The sequence below is a fragment of the Manis pentadactyla genome, chromosome 10 (assembly GCF_030020395.1).
Source record: "Manis pentadactyla isolate mManPen7 chromosome 10, mManPen7.hap1, whole genome shotgun sequence".
Lineage (NCBI taxonomy): Eukaryota > Metazoa > Chordata > Mammalia > Pholidota > Manidae > Manis > Manis pentadactyla.
The window spans coordinates 48,644,273-48,657,879 of NC_080028.1; the positions used below are offsets into that span (position 1 = coordinate 48,644,273).

Here is a 13,607-nt window from a genome sequence, read left to right on the forward strand (position 1 = left end):
ATAATTTTTTTACTTCTGTGTATAACTTTTTTATGTTTTATATGCATTGGTATGAAGTATCTCTATCTCATCTCATTCCATATGTATTTTCTAACTTCCAGAGATTTATATTTGGATTCATTATTTAATTCTTTATTTGTAGCATTAGTAAATTATTTTTATACAATTTGGAGTATAAAGCTCCATTTTAAATAGACAGTAGTACATGATATTTCCCACTTCCTCATCCACAGTTCATAACTCAAGAAAAACAGAAAACTCTTTTAGAGGAAATTGTTTTTTCATGAGAGTGGGCAGTTATTTCCCCCTAAATCACACTTTTAAAGTCTTGAATTTATTTTATCCTATTAGTTTTATGTGCTTTCACCACGTGGATCCTGACACTTCACCTCCCACCTCCATATGGACATTCAGCTCAAGTCCCTGTAACCCATAAGTCAACAACTTGCTCCTCTCCATCCTTTGTTTCTTGGGAATCCACAGATGATAGATGGGGTTATTTATCCTCATTTCTAATTGTTCTGTATCTGATACCTTACGATTGCCTACATTTTAAACTTTACTCTTACCTGTGATTTCAAAAGAATATTTGTGACATTTTATCTAGCATAGTTTTTTTGTGCATTTAGAGTATTAGAGATACCACTATCTTCTCTCTCAATGGTTCCTTGTCTTATTCCCTCATGCCTTCATTCATTCCATTCAGTATTTTATCATAAAACTTCAATTCCTATTTGAATATTTGTAGTATTTTATGGACATTTGAGTAATCGTTTATTTATTTCTATAATAAGTTACCAGTGTCATGAGAGACTGTTTTTTATTATGTTATAAAATTAAGTTACATGGGGTCACATATATCTAAAATGAATTTATGACAAATATGCTTCGATTTTCTTTACTGAGACAAATCTCCTACAAGAGGTGGATTAAATAGCAAAGGAAAGAAATGAGTTGAATAAGGTATAGTGTAAGTAAATCTAAAGAGGAACTGAGGAGCATAACAATTGAAATATAGATTATTAAAAGACAAATGTAATAAGCTTCAATAGAAAGGTTTGAAAGACACTCACCTTTTATTTTAACTCTTTTTATTCAGTGCTGTTTTATTTTTTTAAGAATGACACAATTCTTTTGATTGAGTCCTTGAAGGCTTTCTTCACTTGCTTATTTCTCAGTATATAAATAAATGGATTTAGGGTAGGTGAAATGGAAGAAATGAGCAGTGAAACCACTTTATTAATAGTCACTTCTTCTTTGGATGCAGGATTCATGTAAATGAACATGCAGGTGCCATAAGTGATGGAAACCACAATCATGTGGGAAGAACAGGTGGAAAAGGCCTTTTTTCTTTGCTGGGCAGAAGGAAATCCTAAAGTTGTCTTGGTAATATAAGCATAGGACAGAACTATTCATATAAGGGTCACAATAAGGGTCAGCAAAGCACAAACTAAAACAGTTTGTTCCATGAACCATGTGTCTGAACATGATATCTTCATCAGGGGAGAGGTGTCACAGAGAAAATGATCAATGGCGTTTGAGTCACAGAATTTCAGATTTAGCCCCAGACTCAGTGGGGAGGTTATGACTAACAATCCAGCCAGCCAACAGCAATAAACAAGTCTCTTGCAGACCCTGCTGCTCATGATGGTCACATAATGCAATGGTTTGCAAATGGCCTCATAGCGGTCATAGGACATAGCAGCCAGCAGAAAAAATTCTGTTACTGCAAAGAGGTCAGTAAAAAACACTTGAACGACACAAGCCTTATAGGCAATGACCTTGTCACCTGTTGCTATGTTATACAAGTACCTGGGAATGCAAGCAGTTGTGAATGAGATCTCTAAGAAGGAGAAATTTTGCAAAAAAAAGTACATGGCTGTTTTAAGGTGGGGATCTGCCGGGGACCAAAGGACCCCCCACCCACAAAATGGCGAACTCCCTGTTTCTCTTCCGGGTTCTCTGCTCCCGCCGGCACCAGCCAAGGCCCCATCACCCCTCCACACGCTCCCGCCGGCACCACCTAAGGTCCAATCACCTGACCCACCCCTTCCTCGCTACCTGTATAAATTGATCCTGCAAACAATAAACTGCGCCAGCTTGATCAGACATCCTGTCTTGCTGGTCTTCCTCTGTGTCCCTTGCTTGTTTCATTTCTGTAGGCGTCTCCGGCTAAGCCCCCGAATAAGTTGCCACGCGGGCCGGGGCAGTCTGGCGCCCAACGTGGGGCTCGACGGGACCCCTGCTGAAACATCTACTCGTAGTCCTGGCCAGGCACTCATTTGAGACGTCGCGCGGGTAGGAGCCTGACGCCGACTCTGCATTGACGATCACTGCGGCCCACCCGTCCGTAATACAGATCCGTGAGAGGTGAGTAGACGCATCCCCCAAGCAAGATTTCAAAATTACTCTTGTGAGTTCAATTTTAGTAGTCTGATTGATTTTATCACTTCCCTCCAGTCTCCTGCCGCGATTTATTCCTTGTTTTGTCCTCTGGTTGTTCCTCTCTGAAAACCTTGTGCTTACTTTGGGCTGACGGCCCTTCACCTCGAAGGCATACCCAGGGGACTCTGACTACAGAGTCCCTGCCCTAGAGGGTCCGAGCAGGCGGATTATACCTGCCGGCTGTCCTACGTAAGCAAGGGCTCGTCTGAGCTGATGAGAGTGGCTCCACTGACTCAAGACATTGGTGTCGTCGCGGCTGACTTGGAGAGATTCAAATTTAGTTAGAGCAGAGGTTGTAACCATAGTGATGGGCAATTCTCTGAACTCCCACGAGGTATTTCTTAACGGAGTTAAGGATTCTCTCAGGACATGAGGTGTAAAGGTTAAGAAAAAGGATCTTAAGACACTTTTTTTCCTTCCTACATGAAAATTGTCCTTGGTTCCCCCTAGAGGGCACTATCAGTTGTAAACGCTGGGAAAGAGTTGGTGATGCCCTCCAAGATTTTACCAGACCTTTGGCCCTGAAAAGATCCCTGTCTCAGCATTCTCCTTTTGGAACCTTATTCATGATATCTTTAAAGTTCATTCACAAGACCCTGATATCAAAAATGTTATAGAAACAGGAGAAATAGCCCTTAGAGAAAACTCCCGACCACCCTCTACTTGCCCTTCAATAACTGTAGATATCCCTGAAGATCCCGCTGTTTCTCTTGAAGAAACTCCTAAGCCCCAATCTGAACAAAATGCTCCAGATCCTCAAGATGAACCTGAAAGTAAAGCTAGCAAATCTGATTCCCCCAAAATCCCCTCCATTTACCCCACATTCACGTCCTTAAGACGTCAAGACAATCATTTAAGCCCAGAAAATGAGGAGACATTAAGAAACCAAGCTGCTCATTCTCATGATCATGAAAACCCCTGGCGTCTCACAGCACCAGTCCTTTATGGTGCCACTAATGGACACTTTAAGCCTCCCCCATACAAACCTATTCCCCCCCAATGTGTACCTATGCTTCAAATCCCTGCTCTAGAGCCTCCTTATTACCCACCCCCCTTTTATCTGACCCCATCCGGCAAGCGAAAATCTCTCTAACCAAAGAAGTATCTTCACTTAAAGAACTTTTGTTGCAAAAACGTGAACATGTTCAGCTCATTAAAGAGATCAAAGCCCTTGAGGCTGAGGTGACATCATTGAGCCCCGCGCAGCCTCCCTCACTCCCCAAAAAACCTATAAAGAATGCAAAACCAAAAGACCCAGTCCTTGCCTTTCCAGTCACCCGCGGTCGCCGCCCAGAAACACCCCCGGAAGTCATAGAAGAGAGCGAGGACGAGAACGTCCCAGACTCCCAAGACCCAGATACCCCAGACCAAGAGCAGGATTCTGAGGGGGAGCCTTCAGACAATGAAGAGCCTAAGAATAATATAGAAAACCTAGCTAAAACCCAAAAATACCGCCGCCTAAACCTTAAACACTTAAAAGATTTAAAAGCAGCTCTTACCAATTATGGCCCCACAGCTCCTTTCACATTAGCCTTAATTGAAAGCCTGAGCGATCGGTGGCTGACCCCTAATGACTGGCTTTCTCTAGCGCGAGCTGCCTTGTCCGGGGGAGAGTATGTCTTGTGGCGTACTGACTTTGTAGAAAATTGCCGTGAGACTGCACAGCGCAATAGTGAAAGTAAAACCTCGCGCTCATGGACGAGAGATAAATTACTCGGGTGAAGCCCTTATGAAACAAATGAGGCCCAAGCAGCCTTCCCCCACTGGCCTTTTAGCTCAGGTCCAAAATGCAGCCTTAAAAGCCTGGCGGCGCCTTCCCCCTAAAGGCTCCGCTACTACCTCCCTAGCAAAAATCCGCCAAGGGCCTGACGAGCCTTACAGCAACTTCATTAGTCGCCTAACAGATGCTGCCGAGCGACTAGTTGGGGGAGGAGAAACAGAAAGTGCCTTTGTTAAACACCTGGCTTATGAAAATGCTAATCCGACCTGTCAAGAGACCATAAGACCTCACCGTTGTGGGAGTCTTTCTGATTATATTAAACTCTGTTCCGGGATAGGAACTTCACATACAATTGGACTGGCCATAGGGATGGCCCTAAAAGATATTAATAAAGATAGTAATAAACAAAAAACTTGCTTTAATTGCAATCAGCCAGGACATTTCGCCCGCCAGTGTCAGGCAGAGATTCAACTTCACCCGCCTCGTGCTCCCCTGCCCCGTGCTCCCCCAAAAACTGTTTGCCCTAGATGTCGGTGCGGTTTTCATTGGGCTAAAGAGTGCCGCTCTAAGACAACTGTTGAAGGCACACCCCTTCAACCACTCCAGGGAAACTCCCAGAGGGGCCAGCCCCTGGCCCCACCATCAAGCGCGAACCAAGGGGCTATCAGGTTCGTTCCCCCAGCTCAACAGCAGCAGCTTCTCCCTGCGCAGACATCAGCTCCCTCTCCCGTGCCACCCCGGGAAGTGCAGGATTGGACCTCTGTTCCGCCACCAGCACAATATTAATTCCTGACCAAACAGATTGGCTTTCCCAAAATGTAGATGATTGGATTATATCCCTTGCTTCTTTTCAAGGTAAAATCGATAATCACTATCCCTCACATAAACTCCAATTCTCACGACTACATCCCTTTATTTTCCCAAAAAGAACCTCATCCACTCCTTTAGAAAATGCCTCTTTAGTTTTCTCAGATGGCTCCTCCTCTGGCATTGCTGCCTATGTTATTGGCTCATAGAGTTACAGTATCCAATCACCCTTTAAATCAGCTCAACTCATAGAATTATTTGCTATTTTACAAGTTTTCAAAATGCTGAGCCAAATCCCTTTTAATCTGTATACCGACAGTGCCTACATAGCATATTCAATTCCTATTTTAGAAACTGTTCCTTACATTAAACCCTCTACCAACGCCATTTCCCTCTTTCAACAACTCCAAACCTACATATTACTTAGACAAGCCCCTTTCTATATAGGCCACCTGCAAGCCCACACCGACCTCCCTAGTCCCCTCTCCCAAGGTAATGCCCTTGCAGATAAAAATACCCGCTTTATGTATTTTATTATGACTGATGCAGTCACCAAAGCTAGTCAATACCATTCTCTTCATCATGTGAATGCTCACACTCTTCGACTTTTATTTAAACTCACCAGAGAACAAGCTAAGCAAATTGTTAAAAATTGTCCGGGGTGTGTTACCTCACTGCCCCTTCCTCATTTAGGAGTTAATCCAAGAGGCCTACTCCCTAATGAAATCTGGCAGACGGATGTTACTCATATTTCTGAATTTGGTGCTCTTAAATATACTCATGTGACCATTGATACTTACAGTGGTTTTATATTTGCCACTCTCCACAGTGGTGAAGCTGCCAAAAATGTTATAGCCCATGTTCTTCAATGCATTACTGTTATTGGCAAACCTCAAATCATTAAAACAGACAATGGACCAGGATACACCTCACAAGCATTTCAAAATTTTTGCCATCAATTTCAAATTAAAAACATCACAGTTATCCCCTACAATCCCCAAGGACAGGGAATACTTGAACGAGCTCATCAAACTTTAAAAGGTATGATCAATAAACTCAAAACCAATACTGTGTATCCTGTAAAAGGCTCTCCAAAGAACCTCCTCAATCATGCCTTGTTCACACTTAATTTTCTACAATTAGATGATAATGGTAAGTCTGTAGCAGATAAGCTGTGGCACCCTGAAACCAAAACAAAGTTTGCAGAAGTTCTATGGAAAGATCCGTTTATCTCCAAGTGGCACGGTCCCAATCCAGTTCTTATCTGGGGCAGAGGCCACGCCTGTGTATATGATACACTGGGAAATGGACCTCGATGGTTACCTGAACGCCTTGTCAAACCCATCAATACCACTGTGAAACAAAAAAATAACCTAACACATTCCAGAGAGGAGAATACTCCCTGAGAGCTGTCCTTTTGTGTTTTTGACTCTAAAGAAGGAGGAGCCAGATGGCTCCTTGAAAGTTTAATAAAACCTGTTGATAAACCAGTAACAGGTAACAAGAACTAAAACCGCTAAAGTTTTATAAACGCCTCATAACCATCTCCCAGAGTGGCGCCTGAGAAATACTTTGTATTGTGTTTTGTTTTAGATGATCCTGCTGCTGGTTGCCATCCTGACGTGCCCCATCACTATTGGGGGCCAGCGACTGGGACCCAGGGCTGGCTCCACATATCAAATATGGAATTACACATGGACAATAATTAACCAAGTGGGAGATGTTGTTTCAGCTAAAACAAACTTAGGAGACTCTCCGTCATGGGATCCTTTAGAAGTTGACCTGTGCAAATTAGCCTTGGGGGCCAGCCCAGATTGGGGAACACAGGATATTCTCTGGCTGCAAGCTAACGCTCCCCAACGAACACGCACAGATAAGCCTACACCAATGGACCATCTAGGCCCAGGGTGCGCTAACTCCTTCAACAGAAGGCGTTTAAGCCATTTTCTTGATTATGATCTAAAAAAGGGGACTGGTTTTTACGTATGCCCTGGCACCCATCGATCCCGCTCCCTTAATTGGAAGTGTGGGTTTGAAAATGATTTTTTCTGTGCTTCCTGGGGATGTGAGACCACAGGGATAACCTATTGGAAGCCCTCCTCTAGCTGGGATTATATTATTGTTGGACCTAAGAAACAGAAAGTCCCTGCAGAGAATTGTTTCCCAGGACCCCCCACTATTAGAGGATGGTGCAATCCCCTACAAATTAACTTTACCTCCCATGGAAAAAAGGAGAGCTTGTGGACCTCTCGACCTCTCACCTGGGGTTTACGGCTTTATAAACACCAATATGATCAAGGTCTACTCTTTAAAATAAAACTCCTAAAAGGGGTTCCGGTCCAGAACCAGGCCTCAGTGGGACCCAATAAACAACTACACCCACCTGGGACCCCACCAAAATCAGGGGGTGCTACTGCTTCAACCCACCCAAACTCTACTATATAACAGCCTACTATTCCCCCAGGTCCTGCCTCCTCCGCGTCCCTCATCATGGCAGTTGTTAACGCTTCGGCGCAGGCTCTAGTAGCTGCGACCAATGCTACCACTAATGTCACCTATACAGAGTGCTGGATATGTTACTCCTCAGATCCACCGTTTTATGAGGGTATTGCCATATTTGATAATATTACCTATACCAATGACACCTCCCTGCTATCCTGGGGGCCTGTTGAATTAACCCTTACTGAGGTTTCAGGACTTGGCACTTGTCTCCTCGGACCAAACATGATTCCCCCTGTGCAATTATTGAAGATTTGTAACAAAACCCGAGTTGTTACCACAGCTTCTCAATATGCGAAAGCACCTACTAGCACCTATTTGGCCTGCGCCATGGGCTTGACTACCTTTATATCCACCAGGACCTTTATTACAAAAAAGGACTACTGTGTGCTGGTTCGCCTATATCCCAAGCTCACCATACATGAAGCTAGTGAATTCTTAAACTTTTGGGAGAAAGGATTACAGGATAGACCTAGACAAAAAAGAGAGCCCCTCACAGCAATGACAATAGCTGTCCTTTTAGGGCTTGGAGCCGCTGGAGCCGGGACCGGTATAGGAGCCCTTGTTACCTCTAGCCACAGTTATAACCAACTCAGCTTAGCAATAGATAAAGATTTAGCAGAACTAAGAGATGGGCTTGCGAATTTGAAAGACTTAATTACATCTTTGTCAGAAGTAGTGCTACAAAATAGGCGAGGTTTAGATTTACTCTTCCTCCAACAGGGTGGACTTTGTGCAGCGTTAAAGGAAGAATGTTGCTTTTACGTAGACAAAACTGGCTTAGTAGAAAATAGTCTTAAAAAGGTAACCGATAGTCTAGAGAAGAGAAAAAGGGAACGGGAACAACAAGAATCTTGGTATAAGAATTGGTTCTCCGTCTCTCCGTGGCTATCCACCTTGCTTCCTTCCCTGTTGGGTCCCTTAGTTGGTCTTATCCTGCTTATATCTTTTGTCCCCTGGGCTTTTAAAAGACTTACAATGTTGATCAAACAGCAAATCGACTCTCTTATGGCAAGACCTATCCAAGTCCATTATCATCGCCTTGACTTGGCTGACCAAGGTGGAGATCCTTACCCGGGGCCTCATACCCGAAGAGACCCAACAGTAACCAGGGAGTAAAACTGAGACAAGCCATGTCAAGGTTACTTGACAAACATTCCTGGGCAATTAGACGGGTAGTCAATGACGGGTAACTAAGAGGATATGCCTGCAAACAAACATAAGACCTCTAGGGGCCGATCTAATACTGGGGCAAGCTCCTATGCATATAGGCCGATTCAGTATTAGAGCAAGCTCCCCTGAAAACTCCAGGCCGACTCCAGAAGGAGGCAAGCTCCTGGAAACGGGCCTGGTATAAAACCTCTAGACCTAAGACAGGCACCGTCTGCCCAGTGGATAAGTGGCTTAAAGCACTTTAGTAAGTGCTCCAACCCCTCCTAAAAGAATAGAAAAGGAGGAGATGCCGGGGACCAAAGGACCCCCCACCCACAAAATGGCGAACTCCCTGTTTCTCTTCCGGGTTCTCTGCTCCCGCCGGCGCCAGCCAAGGCCCCATTACCCCTCCACACGCTCCCGCCGGCACCACCTAAAGGTCCAATCACCTGACCCACCCCTTCCTCGCTACCTGTATAAATTGATCCTGCAAACAATAAACTGCGCCAGCTTGATCAGACATCCTGTCTTGCTGGTCTTCCTCTGTGTCCCTTGCTTGTTTCATTTCTGCAGGCGTCTCCGGCTAAGCCCCCGAATAAGTTGTCCCGTGGGCCGGGGCAGGGATCCACAAAGGTGAGTGTGAGGATGGTCAGGTTTCCAGTTACACTCAGAGTGTAGGTGAGAAATAGAAAGGTGAGAAAAATCAGGACCTGCAGGTCAGGGTCATCTGTCAGTCCCAGCAGAATGAATGTTGTTACTGTACAGTTTTTCATCACTAGTGGCTTCTGTCCAGTCTGCATGCCCAACAATTCAGAGAGATCATTATATAAGTTATATTATCTGTGTGAAGTTTGATTGTATCAGTATTATCTTCACTATATTTTCACATTATATTTTAAATCATACTATGGATGTAACTAAGTTTATCTGCTACTTTGGTGTGCTTTTATGGGTAGCAACAAATATCGTTTGACTCCTCCAAATTCTTCCCTATTCAGAGCTAAATTAAAAAATTACCACATTGTTATACTTTTGGTTAACAGTTCAGTCTTAGTTAAAATAATTATACATGATATGTAAGTAGAGTTTATTCTAGAGTCTTGATCAGAACTTGTTGCTTCTATTCCAGCTCTGTAATAAGCTTCTTCCTTCCTTCCTTCTTTTTTCTATCTTTCTTCCATTTTTCCTCTCTTTCAGGTAAGTGTATTTTTTCTTATGAACAATGCTAAACGTTCATGGACCACATGGATGCTTCCTTCATCTTCCTTCTACATTTCTCTATCAGTGTGCAAGCTGTTATGCTGAATATACTGTTTTAAACACATTTTTTGCATCTATGTTTATGACAAATTCATAACAAATTTGTCAAGTTTTTGTTACTTTGGCAAATTCACTTAAAAATTACCCATATGGTATTTTTATATTATCTTGTTGCCTGTTTCAATTCCTTAGACCTATTATTTCCTGTTTCCTTTTGACTATATACATTCTAACTGTTTTTTGCACAATTCCTATAATTTTATATTACGTCTGTCACTTAATGAACACTAAATTTCTGTTTCTAGTAAGGAGTAATTTCTGGCATATTGAATTGACTACCAAACATATCTACTTATATATTGAACCACCTACCAAACATATCTGCTTGTACGAATCACATGCATGACCATCTCATTGTTCCTAAAACAGAAGTCATGGTTTTCCCATGGTAGGTCACCTTCCCTCTTATCCTGTGTGCTTACCAGGCTCCATTTGTCCACCACGTATTCTGTGGCAGGTATCACAGTGGATACTTCTCTTGTGTACTTTATCCTATATTCCCCAAACATCACTGATTTTTAGGTGAAACATCACTTCCCCTGGGAAGGTTTCTGTGATTCTGATGACTATCTTAGCCTACACACCCAGTCCTGGGCTCCAATAACAAATAAAGCTTGCCACTACATCATGTTTAGCCAGAGAATATATTTTTTGGGATTATGTCTCTCTCACACTGACAGTAATGACAATACAGTCCCATGTATATTGTCAATATCTAAAGAATACTTCCTGAATAAGTTTACACATCCTGAATTTACCAAGCATGCACAAAGATACTTTCTTCATATTTGGACTTAAATTCATATTGCTCTGACACTGAATATGCTTATTGAATTGTCTTATCTATGACTCCTTTACTAGAAAATCATGCATTTCTTTGCTGTTTTTAAAAAAAGAGCTATTTTTATTAAGTCTCATTGTGAAGTGATCTTTACAATTGTGACAAGAATTGTAATTGCTTTCTGTTCCTTGGTTTTTCTAAAAAGTAATTGTATTTTTATTGACTGTATTTCCATCTTCACTGTTATCCATTAATACAATGTTAAATGGATTTTTGGGTTTATGTCAAAAACTGCTCCACAGTAACTTTCTCAGACATCAAGAATTAGTTTCTATAGCGGGGGTTTGAATGTTTTAATTTTCAAATAGTATTTCACTGCTTGTAATCCCCTATCAGAAAGTAAAAAAAAAATCCCTTTGAAACCACAATTTATTTGTAAATAGTTTGCTTTTATTGCTTTTTTCCTGTACTTTATGCATACTGAAGTAGGAAGAGCATCACATCTACTAGTTCTCCCAGTTCATACTGTTAAACCCACAGGGTGGCAGTCATCAATCCAGGGAAGCAATGCTGACCTTGGCGCATGGCTTGAATGAAAACTATAACCTTCCAGGGAATATTGGGACATATTAAACATATGTATTAGAATAAATTGAGAAGTAGTGAATAAACTCAGAAGTAGTGGAGAAGACTGTTGCAGTCCACCTACTCTTCTGTCATCCTTTCTCCTATCTCTCAAGTTGCATATGCATCACTACATAATCTTACTCAAGTCAACTGCTATGGGCATAGGCATTGCTCAAAGCTCAAAATCTTTTTTTACAATATATTACACAGTACTATAAGGTGCAATTCAATAAACTAATTGACAATGACATATAAAAACTGATTTCTGTTTATCTTACAATGAATATTTGAAAGGAGGCAGAGATTTCTAATGAATGATGTTATACAGCCTGTCTTTTGCACTGATGGAGAAATAGACCCACATGTGCATACGCACACAAATATGCTCACACACATGCAATGGGTGCTTGTCTTTTACAACTGGAGGTTGATGATGAACTGACATAGTTTCTGGGTATTCCTTATATTAGGATTCCTAATTATATACCCATCTATTTACTCTTATGACATCTCATTTACATTTTAGAGGCTTTACAAAATATCTGGGTTATAACATATATCTCATTTATCTGATTATGATGTAGGTAGGTGAAATCTTTTTCTCTCAGAGAAAAATGTAGCTAAAATTTCACAGAGGGAAATATTATTAATGTTGCAAAACTTTTCATACTTTTCTCTCAGTCAATGGTAACTTCAGCAAGTTGTTTAAATATAGTAATTCTTAAAGGAACTTAGCTAAAAATAGTAAATTTGATAAATTTTCATGTGAACTTCTTTCCACTTTTGCTTATACACTCATGTTCTCACTTACAGGTTCTCTAAACCAAAAAAAGCTCTCTGAGACCAAAAAAACGTCCCCAACAAATTAGATTGATTTTCTCATTAAAGTCAAAGAATACTTTCTTAAAACATGATCCTAATGGCCGTGGAATGCAGAAACCCTCTTCTCTTTGAAAGAGCTGGCATTTCAGTATCTCTGTGTAGGAACAAAGGTTTGAGCAATACAAATTTCGACTTTGTTTTTGTAGTTTGCTCCAGCTGCAGATTAATGAATAAACAAGAGGTCCTCGGTAATTTACACTCAAAGTCATCAATGAATCTTCGCAGTAATTTTATTTGGAAAAAGCAAAATAAATAACAAAGACTGTTCTGGGCCAAGGACCTCAGAGAAAAGAAGAGAACCAACAGCTTATTTCATTTTCTTATTTTTCTAAACGCTTTATTGAAAGAAAATCAACATACAAAGGTTACAAATAGTGTATGATTTGGTAGGTTTTGATGTATGTACACTCATCTGAAAACATTAACACAATCAGAGGAGTGAACGTGCCCATCACTCCCAAAGGGTCCTTGCTCATCCTCGTTCATCCCCGTGGTCCCCTGTGACCTCACGCTCTGCACTCCTCTGTTTCCCAGCCAAACCCTGATACACTTTCTGCCACTAAAGATTAGTTTGCTTTCTTGTAGAAGTTTAAATAATACAGTAAAGCAGGGATTTTTTTGGGGGGGGTGTCTGGCCTTCTATCAGTAGATAGAAGTAGTGGATTTAAATTTTATTCTTGTTTTCCTGTGTGTCAATAGTTCGTTCCTTTCTACTTCTGAGTAGTATGCCGATGTTAGTGGACCTATGAGGTCTTCCCAGTTTGTGACTATGACAAATAAAGCTTCTATGAAAAGTTATGTATTGGATTTGTATACAAATATTCTGTCATTTCTCTTGGGTAAATATTTGGGATCAAATGAAACGGTTAGTTGATAAGTGAGGTGTACCTCTGACTTTTAAAGAACCTGTCAAACTATTTTTCAGTGGGCCTTTAGCATTTCACATTCCCATTATCAGTGTAGGAGAGTTCCAGTTGTTACACAAAAATGCCAAACCTTCACATGATCAGTCTTTAATTTTAGCATTCTAGAAGGTATGTCATGGCATGTCATTCTTGTTTTGATTTACAATTCCCTAATGACATACGATGTTGGGCATCTTTTCATATGTTTCCTTGACATTTGCATATCTTCCTTTAGTGTGGAAATTGGCAGATCTCTTGCCCATCTTTTAAATTGAGTTTTCCTATTGTTGAGTAGGAAGAGTTCTTTTTCTGGACAAGGTCCTTTACCAGACATATGATTTTAAGATATTTTCTCTAGCAGTGTGGGTTTTCCTGTTTCTGAATGGTGTCCTTTGGGCAAAAGACATAATTAACTTGGATGAAGTCACTTTTTACTTTTTGCTTTGGAACCATATCTAAGGGATAATTA

General features: G+C 41.3%; 1 pseudogene; it reads right to left on the reverse strand.

Annotated features, from left to right (window-relative positions):
• Window positions 1–957: 957 nt before the first annotated feature.
• LOC130679078 (olfactory receptor 6C2-like) lies at window positions 958–9,396 on the reverse strand (annotated as a pseudogene).
• Window positions 9,397–13,607: the final 4,211 nt, after the last annotated feature.